Source organism: Buteo buteo, chromosome 1 (genome assembly GCF_964188355.1).
Source record: "Buteo buteo chromosome 1, bButBut1.hap1.1, whole genome shotgun sequence".
Taxonomy (NCBI): domain Eukaryota; kingdom Metazoa; phylum Chordata; class Aves; order Accipitriformes; family Accipitridae; genus Buteo; species Buteo buteo.
Window position 1 is genome coordinate 80978310 of NC_134171.1, and position 13430 is coordinate 80991739.

Consider the following 13430-nt stretch of genomic DNA (forward strand, 5'->3'; position numbering starts at 1 on the left):
GGTCCTTAATTAAGAAAGAGAGAAGGAAAAAAAAGGAATTAAACTCTTCCAAATGTGATAGCACCTTGGAAAATAATGTCCATCGGTAATTACAATGTCATTTATGACCTGTTTCTTATTAAAAAATCAATATTTGATGCAGGTTACTGACTTCAGTGTTCATATACTTTTAATACTTCAAATTTTCAAAAATTAATTTGCTGGGAAAATATCCACTGACATTTGAAATAATAATTATGTTTGAACATCGCCTGACAATATTATGATATGTCTTACCACAGATATTCATGAAAGGAGTGACTTGTACAGTGCAGAAGACTTCTGTAAATGGACTACAGCAGAACAGATAATTGAAGCAAAAGGATCAATATTATGATAATGGATATCCAAAGTAATGTTGATGCATTGAACCAAACAAAATGTCTTTACAAGAAAATGTAAATATTAATATTCTCTTGAAAAGCCACAAAGACAGACAATACCATACCTATGACTTGATTATTTCAGTTACTTTGGGAATTGAAAGAGGATTCTTAATCAGCTGTATTTATGAGAACTACAGCTGACTGGGAATATCTCTGCGAGGCATCATTTGGTCACCCAAACTTTTCAAATAGATCTGAAGCAACCATGTTATTTGATGGTTTCCTCTTATAATGAAAGGTTTTGTTGCATCAGTTGATACTCACTTAATCTGATATATTCTATGATGAAATGGCTTTCAAAAAAGGTGAGAGATTCTTTCACCTCTAGAATACATTACTTGTACAGCTTTTAAAAACTTTCACGATAGGTAGTTTCTTTTGAAAACATTAGTCTGGCATTTATTCTTCACAGGAATTTCTAACAGACTTTGTTCTTGTTTCTCTAAAGAAGATTTTTTTTAAACAGGCTTATGCTGCCTATAATAATAGGAAACAAAGGTGTACAGGAAAGGGGAAACAAACACGAAAAAAATGGTCAGAATATTTAATTTGGAAGAATAAAATAAAGTACTACTATATGTTTATACTACAGCAGCAACTCATGAATTCTGCACATTTTTGCATATGAGGGGGTAAGCGGAGCAGAACATACAGAAAAATATTAATACTATTAAGTCATCATCTTAGAAAAAAAGAAACAGGTTTTTGGGTCTCTTTCTTGCACATGTAGAGTTTAGAAATTTAAAGTTTCTTGGATAATAGTCTTCCCCCCTTTTTGTGGTATTTTATGAAGAATGCATGCAGGGAAAAGTAAGTGAGAATATTTAAAGACTTGGCTCTTTTTTAACTAGGAAAATGCATGGCCTTGAAAACAAAAAATCAGGTGAAAAGCAAAATATTCAGAACACCTAAATCTGAGGAAATGTTGACAGGGTCTGATAACACCAATTTTTAAATAACAGAGATAATGCCAGTGCTGAAGCCAAACCTTACAGAAGCTGGTTTCAGTTCCACTAGGTCTATATATCAGGGCACAAGAAGAGTTCTAGGCTTGGGCCTGTGGATGGATTCAGGCTTGATAGTGGTCAAAATCACCTGAAAGTAGCTAAATTAAAGAATTGTAGCAGTTTGCATTAGTAAGATGAAAGATGAAGGTTTTCTGACACAAGGCAGAGAACTGAAGTGCTGAATGGAAATGAGAAGTTGCCACAGAAGGGAAGGTCTAAAGCAGCAATGTAATGGTACATGTGGTGATGGTAAAAAATCTGGGTTGCAGTGAAGATTAGCAGAACTGAAGCAGAATCTCTACACTGATAAAGAAGTCTGAAGAGATGCCAAGCAATAGCAACCAGATTTTGAGAAAATATAATGAGCCCTGTAACGCAATGAGCCTTATATGATGTCAAGTAAATTTTTTTTTGCTGCATTCTTTTAAGCATTATGTAGAACGAAGGTACCTTCTAGCATGGATCTCTCATATCTCTATATTGTGGAAGGCGGTAAGTAAATTTTATTAGTTACATCAGTGTAATTTCAATTTGCACAAAAATGCTATGCTATGTGAACCTCTGGTGTGAATTTATACAAATAGACCTACCTGGGTAATAAGACAAGAAGGCTAGAAAAGACTTAATTCAGTCCTATCTTCTGCAGCCCAAAAGCAATCAGGAATATATCTAAACAGAGTCATTACTTTCTGAATGTTCTCTATTCATCTCATGCGGTCATTGGTTTCAGTGCAATTATTATTTCCAGTCATAACTTTGTAATGAATAAACAGGATTAATTGCTGTTGTGCTCTAATGGTTTCAACTATGCTCAAAATTCTCCCCTGTCTCTTGGTAGAAGTTGAATGTCTTGCTTTCAAGTGGTTTTGAGGTGCATCTATATTTGTTACCAAATGTTTTTCACAGAGAATTCAGTCTGTTTAGAAAGGGGTTTTTTTTTTCCTCTCTTCTGCTGCTTCTTAATTTTAAACTGTATATAGCTCTCAGTCTAAAACTCCTTTAGTTAAGAACTTGAGTGATTTATTGACTCTATCTAACCTGAGATGCTTGTCTTTTCTATCTCTTCTAATTTCATGAGATGTAAGTCCTATTTTTGACAAAACAGAGCATGACATTTTTTCTGGACAGACTCAAATAGTAGTTTGCCTAGCCATGTGCTTAATTTGATTGGGTTTTTTTGTGCAGACAATAGACGTTATTTTTGTCCTAACGTAGGTTTTATATTTTATTTCTGCTGGCTTTAATTGTGAAATCATCCAGAGAACTATTTACATAAGACAAAAACCGATTCTCAGAAAATATATCAGAAATGCCCATGTAAGGAGAATACATAATCCAGTATATGAAAAGGATAGAATACATTATCTACTTTATATCAGTGAAGCATAGGGCAGCTGTTTGTATGGAAATATGTAGCACATTTGTTGAAGTATTCATTCATAAGACATTGAGGTAAATACAGCTGAAAGAGAGAAACTGAGTCACTGAGAGACCCAGCTTCTGCAGGTTTCTGTAGAACAGGTAAGGCTCACAACAGTAACAGTCATCAGACTCCCCACACAGCATTCAAGATTACACAGGACTTATTGCCCCCCCCTTTCATTTACTATTGATTGTGCTCTCACACTTTAGCAATATGTTTACTGACCATAACTTGGTCTGCAATAGTGCTTTCTCTTTCTAAATGTAACTCAACAGTTGATTTGGTCATTGGACTTGCCACAAATTTGAATGCAATATCCACTTTCAAATTGTATTTTGGTGATCAAACTGTTGTATTTAAAGTATCCATCTGTATCTGTCAGTTCAGAATGAGTCACTGAACTATGCACTAAAAGCCTCATTTGGCAGTATTCCTTGAAAGGTTCAATTTCAAAAAATGCAGAACAAAAGAAATCATAAGCTGGACTCCTGCTAGGATGCTGATTGCTGAAAGAATAGCCTTAGAGGTTTTATTTAGTTGTTGGTATGTGATTTAGAAGGTGGGTGAAAAAACTCTGAAATATTTATCATTAAAGACCTTATCTACCATATATTTCCACACCTCTGAAATGGTAAAATTAAGGAAGTTTGGACAGTTTAAGGTATTCCATTCTCTGGGTGAGATAAAATGATCAGAATATCTGCTTTAAAGAGTACAGAGATGACTACATGTTGTGAGAAACTTCTGGGAAGATATCCCACAGCTGAGATGGGATCTTTTACTTTCTCTTGAACTCTGGCCATGAATATAGATGTTATTGTCTGAGATTAAATCAGAAGCAGAAACACCCTTTCATATTCCAAGCTGTTTCAAGTATAAAGGTGTCAATAAGTTGTTGATTCTGAATTTGAAAATGAAAGAAAGCACTTCAACAAATTAAGAAGTAGTTCAGGAATCCAAAGAAGGTTTAAAAGTGAATGCATATTATTACTAAATTCTGTGCCAAAGAATGGCCTTGGAAAATGAGCTTTACAAAATGCATGGTATCCACCACAGCAGTATACAGATGATACAGAGGTACATTCCCAGGAAGAAAACAAACCATTTAACTTGCAATTATAAAATGTAAATAGGGTTTTTATGCTCTATTGTAAAAAAATCTTCAGATAAAAAAAGTGTTTTGGAACTGTATTAACAGTAAAAAATGATAAAAACATCATATAGCTGTCCCTCCAGAAATATTTATTCTAAATGACAATGTCAGGAGTCTTTGTAGCTGACTTTAGAACAGTGGCATCTCACATTGGTGTTCTCAACACATAGCAACACCACTGACTTGCCTTCACCCTGATTGCTTATGCTGAATTTAATAAAAGATCATCTGCGATGGAGTTCAAGGTTTCACTAAGCAGCACCTGGGAGTCATACCTATTTTAAGGTTGTTTGTATATATAGTATGGCTGCACATATCCTTGTGACAGGGTCCCTTGAAAACAAATTTGTGTTAGGGGCTTAATGACTTGCAGACAATTTTAAGAGGTTAATAATAGCATTTTCAAACTCTCTGATTCTTAGTAAGAGACAGATATATTAGGATAATAGAAGGAAGACCCAGCAAAGGAAGTGGTATGCACTATCTTTCTCTCACCTATTATAGAGCTTATATAGCTATTTTTATGATCCTATTAAAGGTATGAGGTCCTAGATGTAGGACAAATGAAATCACTGTCTTTTCAGGGAATGTTCTTTCTCTTCTTAGTGTGGTGTGGCCGCTTTTGAAGAAATGTAGCTTAAAAATCAATTGGGGTTCTTGTTAGCCAGTTTGGTATATAGAATATAGCACACAATAGATAAAAATACTGAAATGACAGTTAAGTATAGGTCTATCATGAACTGATAGTTTCTGTGCAAATTTTAATGTAAATGTTAGTTTCAATTAATGCTGTACAAATTTGTATTTTTTTCCCTAAACAGAAAACTAGATTTGAGCAGGGAATTTCAAATCTTTCACTATAAAATCCAAATCCCAGAAATGTTAAATGTATTTGGTTTGCAGTGACATCAAAATCTAGGGTAGAGGTGTGGGGGCTATACCAAATATACTTCTTTTTTTAATGTTTAAACTTGCTGTTAAGGCATATGCTTGTATATCAGAAATTTGTAATTAAACATTTCTGTACTGATGCACAAGCATTATCACTGCCAGAAGAGTAGAAGTGTTTCAACTATATAAAACATTACAGAAATTAAGAAGATCCACAGATACAGATGATCCAAAAAATGTGTTTCTTTTGAACATAAGCCTCCATTATTCATACATAATCAGCAAACCTGGTCAATGTTGCATTTATAGAACAGAGTTATTGTCAAGGAGTGAGAAGGAAATTTTGAAAGACTGAACATCATGCTCAAGAATCATGCTCACAGTCTGCCTTCTACTCTAAGTCAAGTTTTTATACTAGGCACTTATGGGCTACGCTTCAAAATTAAGGTCAAGCTAATTAATTTAGGGCATCCATGTACGCATTTTATGACAACCAAACTAATACTAAATGAGTTCATCATGATTAATATTATTACTATATATCAGAACAATGAAAGATGATAAGGGCCATTATTTTAAGACTTGGTCCAGTTTAGATCTACTTCACAGTATGAAAGCATGTGCTTCAGAGCTAAAAATACAGTTGATAGTAGAAGCAATGTATTTTGTGAGGAGTGGTACTTAACCTCTTAGGTATTTATAAATAGCAAAAAGTGTCTAAAGCTCAGTAAGTTTTCTGCTCTCTGTAGTATCCTCTTTTTAACAGATAAACTTGGAAATCCTAATCTCTGTCTCCTCTTGTACAGGTTTTTTACAACTGAAACTTATTTATTGATTTTGGTAGAGCTGCTTCTTACCTAACTGGAGTAGAATAAAGTTCATGGTTTGCATTTAAAGTTGCATTCCTACTGAAACAAAATTATCTTATCTTCTCCTTTATCTGCTTTGGAAAAATCTGTGGGACAGATTTTCATCTCTTGCACTTTTGAAATACTTCTGTTGGTATTGAGGGAAATATTCAGAATCAATCCTATTGTTTCTGAACCATAATGATGAAACAATTATACTCTCAGTCCCACCAAATTTTAATTAGGACAGTGGTATTAGAAACTGTGATAATAACCTGTTGTTGGCATCGAATAATTAAAAAGATCAATTCATTTGTTTTATAGTCTTCCTCTGTTTTACCATAGGTAAAGTAAAAGAACAGCTTTGGGCTATCATTAATGTTAAACACTTGATGGAATGCTTTAAACTAACCAACTTTAAATTCAATCATTTCTTTTCCTTGAAGTATTGGATGACCTAAAACTTCATTTTCACAGTAGGAAACCATAGCTTTTTTTTGAAGTATGAGTGCATTTTTTACTATAATGTTTTCTCTGCCCATTTACGTGCATTTTTAAGTAATTTCATTCTTCTACATTTTCAATGCACTGGCTGTTTGAATCCCACTTTTCCAAGACAGCTTCTTTTTACAGCATATCTTGCTTTTATATGACATCTGGCATTCTAGAAGCAAAAGTATCTTACATATGTATTACCAAGACATATTTTTATCTGAGAACTGTTGAACCCTTCTTTCACTTTTTTTCTCTTTTGAGCAACAGTAAAATGTCCACTTTTCTGTAGATCCACAATTTACAGTATTTAATTAATGTTTTATATTAGACTGATGATGATAATGACATATATATAGTTAAATTCCCTGAAATTCTCTTCCTTCTATCATATTTCTATAATGCTATGACAGGTTTAGGAATTTCAGCGATTGAAGGAACCTTTATAATCGTAGTCTGACCTGTGTAATACATCAGAAAGACTCCCTTTTCAGTAACTGCTGTATCAAGTGCAGAAGGTATTTGATCGTAACTTCTAGAAAAAGAAGAACTTCTGATTTAAAGTTTTTTATAAGAAAACACTACCTCATTTGATAGTTTTTAACTAATGGCTAATTACTCCAGGGGTAGAGCCTGTATGCTACTTCCAGTCTGAATACGTTGGACTTCAGCTTTCAGCCACTAAATCTGCCTTTTACTTGCAGGACAAGGAATTGTCTGATAGTACAAACTGTTCCCAATATAGGTAATGGGATCAAACCCCTTAATCAACTCTCAAGTTTCAGACAAAATTGACTGAACTTGTGACTGAACAACTTTTACAATAAAGTAGATTTTCCAGACTTTTACTTGGTGATTAGGCCTGTTTTGTGCCCTTCTTACTTTTTCAATAAACATTTTTTAGGAAGCCAGAACTCTAACACTAAAAATGATATTCCAGTCATACTAATGAGATTATACTGCTCTCTACTCCAGCTTAGAAATTCTGGCAATGTTTTTAGCTACCTCTGGGAAAGTGTGATCTACCATGACTCATAAATCCTCCACAAATGCACTGCTTTTCAAATCTGCCCTGTAAATGGGATATACAGTCTAATTCCTAGATGCATGATCTTACCAATGTGGAAGTAACTTAATTAACTTATTTCCCCCATTCATCCAGACTGGGCTCTGTCTGATGTAAATCAGATGGAAATCTGAGTAACACAGCATTTAAGATCATTCCCGACATCAGCATCTTCTAGCTGGTTAGCTCAGGGCCACGAGAAGTATGCTCATCATTAGCATGCCCTTGCTCATCATGATGGCTATTTCGTGTCCTGTTTTGGAGGGCCTACCTTTTCCCATCCAGGGTAGAGCAAATTTGCACATAAAATGAGATTTAATTTCTGAAAAGGTTCATTGCAATAAAATATATTGAGGAATTTTGCACATGCAACCGGATTGTATACAAGTTATTATACTTGACGTTGATTGAAAATATAACTCTAATAGTTTTGATGTTATTTTAAAGAATTAACTTCAAAAATTTGTGAGAAGTCTAGTCAACGTTTTTAATAACCAGAGATATTTTATGCCTCACTTGTTAAAAGTAGATTTAGTAAAACCAGCGATGTATAAAACATTTACTAGAAATCTGTCTGCAAAGTATTGGTATTGTTGCCAATAACCATGCACAAAACTGAAAGCATATCTTTTTCTGTTTCTGCCAACAAGCTCTTTTTCAGACAAAATTCCATTTTTTTGTCCCATAAAGCATAATAGAATTTCATATGAAATCCAGACTGGTAAATAAAATGTGTTCCTACTGAGAGTACAGATAATTTCCAACATTTTATTTTACTGCTGAGTAAGTTAGTAAAATAGCATTCTTAGTGTACATTGTAAATATGATATTATTATTTAACTTAGCAGGTTTTTCTTGGTCTCATACAATGGATTTCTTTTAAATGCAATATAACTAAGTCATTCTAAGTTATACAGTAGCCATTATTGCCTCAGATTTTGACAACTGTTTTTCCAGCAGCTCAAAGTCATATTTTTTAAATACAATTCTGGTGTCTTTTTCTAAAGAGCAGCTTTGTTCTTTCAGACAGGTAAAAGGTTAGTGTAGCCTGCTTGAATGGCAGATGGCCAGCAGCAAAGCTTTTACCTGCTGGCATGATCATAAGGGAGCATACTGCTATGAAATTGAGTTTGCTACTACTAATAATCATAATCTACTGATTGAGTTATAAAGCTCCACCTGAATTTTTAAAATGTGTTTCATGCATTACTTAACACAAAGTATCAGGAGACAGAGCATACTACACATCAGTTTTTTTTTTTACCCAATTGAAATAATCATTGCTAACGCTTTTTCTTTGCATTGCTGGATTTTTACACAAGTCAGCCAACACAAGCAGAAGACCTGACACCCAGTTTTAAAGCAACCTTTGCTCTTGTCTCCACCATAGAGTTTTACCATCAATCCATCAATGTATGCCTTCACATGTATTTGTGTACCCAAATCCCTAACGTTTGTAAAAATTCTTTGCAGGTTCATTTTTAGAGGTAAAAAATTAAATAGTATGTGAAAACTTGGTATTCAAACTTATCATAGATTAGGTTACTGTTGGGGATACTAAATTTAAATGCTTCAGAGTGGATTCAAAAGAAATGAAGTTTTGCCTTGCTGCTCAGGGCAACTCTTTGTGAAGTTTTCAGAAATCTTAATGGCCATCCTATAGAATCAATGGAAATTATATCTTTAATACAGAACAAGCTATGGAATAAAGCTTTCCACTAAATCAGTCAGGACTTATAGAGTAATTTTTAAGAAATATCCTAAGAATTCTTTCATGCCCTTTGTGGGACTTAGTTGGGCCACAAAAATGTACGTACCTGTACCTCTGCCAAAGATGTCCATCTCCTTCCAGTATAACTATTTTTCTGTTCTACCCCTTCCCACTCCCCCTTCTGCAATTCCCAGGGACTGAGCTCTTATTAGTGCACCATGCTTAAAACATATACGATGATTTAACTTTGGAAAACTTCTATTTTGATTCAAGATATTTCCTCCTGATATATCACAATCAGGCAAAACAATCCATAGGTCAGAGTTCTCTATTACTACTGATTACTACTTCTACTACTGTATAATGCAAAACCTAAAACTTTATCTTGTCTTAACATGATGTCATCCCCTGAATTCGTGGTTGAAAAATTATAAATAGTACCTGCTACCACAGGAACTGTAATTGATTTTATACATTCAACAATAATTAATTTTGTATCCAGATTAGCACTAAGCAATGGATAGCCACTATTGTTTTACAAATAAAAATGAATGAAAGTCTTTTGCTTTTTTATATTCTCAGGAGTTAATTCCCATTTTTTAAAGTTATTATTTATTATTATATCAATTTTTTTAAGCTGTTTAGCAATGTCAAATGAACATGAGATATGCTGCCTTTTGTTAGAGGGTTTTGGGGCGGTCTGTTTAGTTTTTTTTTTTCTCATTTTAATGGTGTAATCAAGCAATTGCTTAACACCTTAGAAAGTCTTGTTTACCATTGTGCCATGGTAAGCTCTCTTCTGCTTTAGGAGAGTCAAATTCAGCTTGAATTCAGAACAGCCTATATAGTAGTATTATGGGCAGTAGTAGCATCCTTTGAAAGTGACATTTGTCTTTTACAGAATGGTAATAAAAGGGCTAAAGGAATATGAGTGAGACATGTCAGTGTATTCATGCATAAAGGTCCCCTTCCTCATCAGTGGCCTCTATGCAACCCCCTGCACACACCCTACTTCAAAGAAATGTATTGTATCTATAAGGGATCTGTGCTTAGGTTGATAAAAATCAAAATATGAAGGAACACATATGCTGCCTCAGAAATATGCAGCTTATACTACATACTGGCTTCTGAGCTATAAAAAGCCTTTTGCCAGGTATTTTCTGCTTTAGCTCTCACATGTTCTCTGTCCGCTATATATAAAAATCAGCTATTGCTTCTCTTGGCCACCTTTACAGAAAACTGAAAAATATGAAAAAAAGAAGTTCTTAAGAATACTCCTTTAAGTACACTTGGTATAACATAGAAAGCGTGTAGAAACTGTTTTATCTTAGATTAAATCATGTTTTCTTTTAAGGATACATCTGAAACTACTTTCTATATGATTGGGAAGTATGACTATCTGACACTCCTACCTGGCAGTAAGAACTTCTTCTAGCACACACCTGTGACTATGAAAATTGATTTCAAACAGCATTTCTTTCAGTCAAATATGTTAGTGCTTTGTATTAAAGAATGACTTGCCAACAACAAAAATTATGTATTTGCCAGACAGCATGATGAGAATGTGCAGAGTGCACCTAATTACCAACCAGTAGCATTAACTCATTGGGCTGTGCTAAAAAATTATAGAATAGACTTGGGTAAAATTAGTGCTGTTCAAGATCCCTGTAAAGGTTCTTGATGTTCGTCAGAAATCAATTTTACAGTCACCTGCTACAGGGATGAGTTAAAGCATTTGCATCCCGTGAAGACTATTCTTTTATATTATCATTAATTTTTACCAGACCCAAAATACAAAACTGTACGAGCAACGTTTTCGAAGTAAAGCTTTTTGTTCCAGATGTTAAGTTTTGCACCACATTCTACAATTTTGTTACTGAAGAATTTATCTATAGCTACTACAATAATAAAACCTTTTCTGAGGGACTCCAGGGAAATATGCCAGTTTATTCCTCACATCCTCAGTTTACTAGGAACATGTTTTAGAAGGCATTGGGGGTTTGATTTTTCAATTCAAGTATTTATAACCTTCTTGACTTGCTTCCTGAATTGTTTTAGATAAGAACAATGTACATATATTTTGATGACCACAAGAAATGTGTTTAGTGACTTCAAGGTTGATTTGGAGAAATGTAAACACTATTCTCTCTGATATTATCTCCACATATGTGGTACTTAGCTTTTCAAAGTACACAGCAAATGAGGGACCATGATTATAAAAGACATCATCTGTCCTACCCACTCAAGAATGCAGTATCACTGAATGCATGAGTTTTTAAGAAATCTGTGGAATCTTCTTGGTTTAGCCCTCCTAAAAAGATTCAGCAGAGATAAAAAAGTTCTTAGTTCTTCTACATGCAGAGAAAAAGAGCTGTGCATTTTTTCTCAGTGTCATGCAAGGTTTAGATTGTTTATAGAACTCCACGGATTTTTGCCTAAATGTACACAATCTCATGAACTCCAAGGACAACTGAAATCCCTAAACTTAAAATGGATGGATGCTGGGGGACTACTAAAGAGAAGGGATATTTTTCTTTGCCATAAACAGCAGCTGATGACCACTGCTGTTCTCAAGAAGTTCCCAAAATACGTATATGGATATGAAAGTGTTTTTCAAACAGCATGTTCCAGGTTGCATCAGGTGATATAAAGATTAAGAGCTTTAAATGAATAACTTCTCAGATGAAATGTCACAATAAGCAAAAACAGTAGGTAAGGTCTTTATATTTGCAGACAAATATGACTGTATGTTTTTTTCCATGAAAAATATATCTAACAATGCTATAATCTTTCATGGTATTCCAGGAGAGAATCTGTATGTGTTTCTAAGATAAAATCAAAATTGAATTGAAAGCCTTGTCTTTCACAGTTGCAAGTTTCAATCTATTTTCACTAGTTCAAGTCACCTCTCATTACTAATTTATCTATCTCAGTATGAATGAATCAAATGTTACTTAAAGGACACTTAAATCTTTGCTTTTGAAAACATAGGGTTATACCATTCCAAGGATTTCAGTGTAGACACTAACTCCTTTCTCTCTCTCCTGTTTCTAAAATTTTTAGAAAGGAAGGACTACTTTCTGCACAATACTCATAGTCTCAAAATGTTACTGCTCCTCCAGCCTTGTATTTGAGAAACAACTTTGTTTCTCCTCTCTGCAGATACCTGCTTAGTGTGGCCCTTTAAATTCCTTGGGTTTATCTCAGGTTTCCCTCTGTTCTTTTTGCCTTCATTTAGGAGAAAAAAACTGAACAAATCAAAAGCTGTTACACATTGTAGTCCTTTCATATTCCCACAACCAGGTAGACGTGCACAACACTAAGTGGCTGTGAATTAGTTCTGAATTAACTATGTAGTCACAGAAATCTGAATCTCATCTGAGACTGAGCTATGTTTGCCTTTGTGCCATTTATCAATGGCTTGTACTTTATCTATTTTATCATTTATCTCCAGGTGTATCACTTGTATGTCATTATTTCCTAGGTCACCACCCAGGCTTAAATATGCTATATCATTTCAGATAAACTAGACTCTCTGTTTTGCCAGCTGCCCACCCTCAATACCAAATAAATGAAAGAGCTTTCTTCTGCCAGCTCTGCTTGACTTGGATTTATTGGTACATTTTATCATGCAAATAGAACATGCACTAATTGGGTCTCACAATTCTGCTGTCTGCTCTGCTGAGCCACTTGATCTTGCTGTGGTGGTATCTCAGTTGGCTGCATATTGTTATGCATCTTTGCACTGTTATATGCATGGGGTTTTTTCTCCTATTGTACAGTTTTATTGCTGATATATATTATCATGGTATAAGAGAGAGTATGTTATGGGTAAGGCAGAGGGGAATGGATCTCTAGAAATTTTGATCAGATGCTTAAGTTTAACACAGGAATTTTGCATCAAAGATAAAAATATTTTTTTCCCCACATATATTTATATATACAAGAAATACTCTAAAAGAGCATTATCCTGCAACATATGGCTTCCAAAACATCTGAAGTTGAATTCCAAATGCTCATATTTCAATCAGCCCAAATTCTTATTTTTTAGTAATACCTACCACAAAACTGCCATTAGTTTCAACAGCTTCTGAGACTGATAGGTTTTCATGATATTTTAAATAAAACTGAAACATTGTCCTTTAATTTTGCCTCTCTCAAGTTCTAGGAGTAAAAAAATACGATTCAACACATAAAACAATTACATTCAGCTATCAGTCACACATCATTCTTTTCCAAGTTAGTATGATATGATATGATATGATATGATCAGATCATAGAATCATAGAATCTCTCAGACTGGAAGGGATCCATAAGGATCATCAAGTCCAAGTCCCTGTTCCTCACAGGACTACCTAAAGCTAAACCATATGACTAAGAGCATCATCCAGATGATCCTTGAATTCTGACAGGC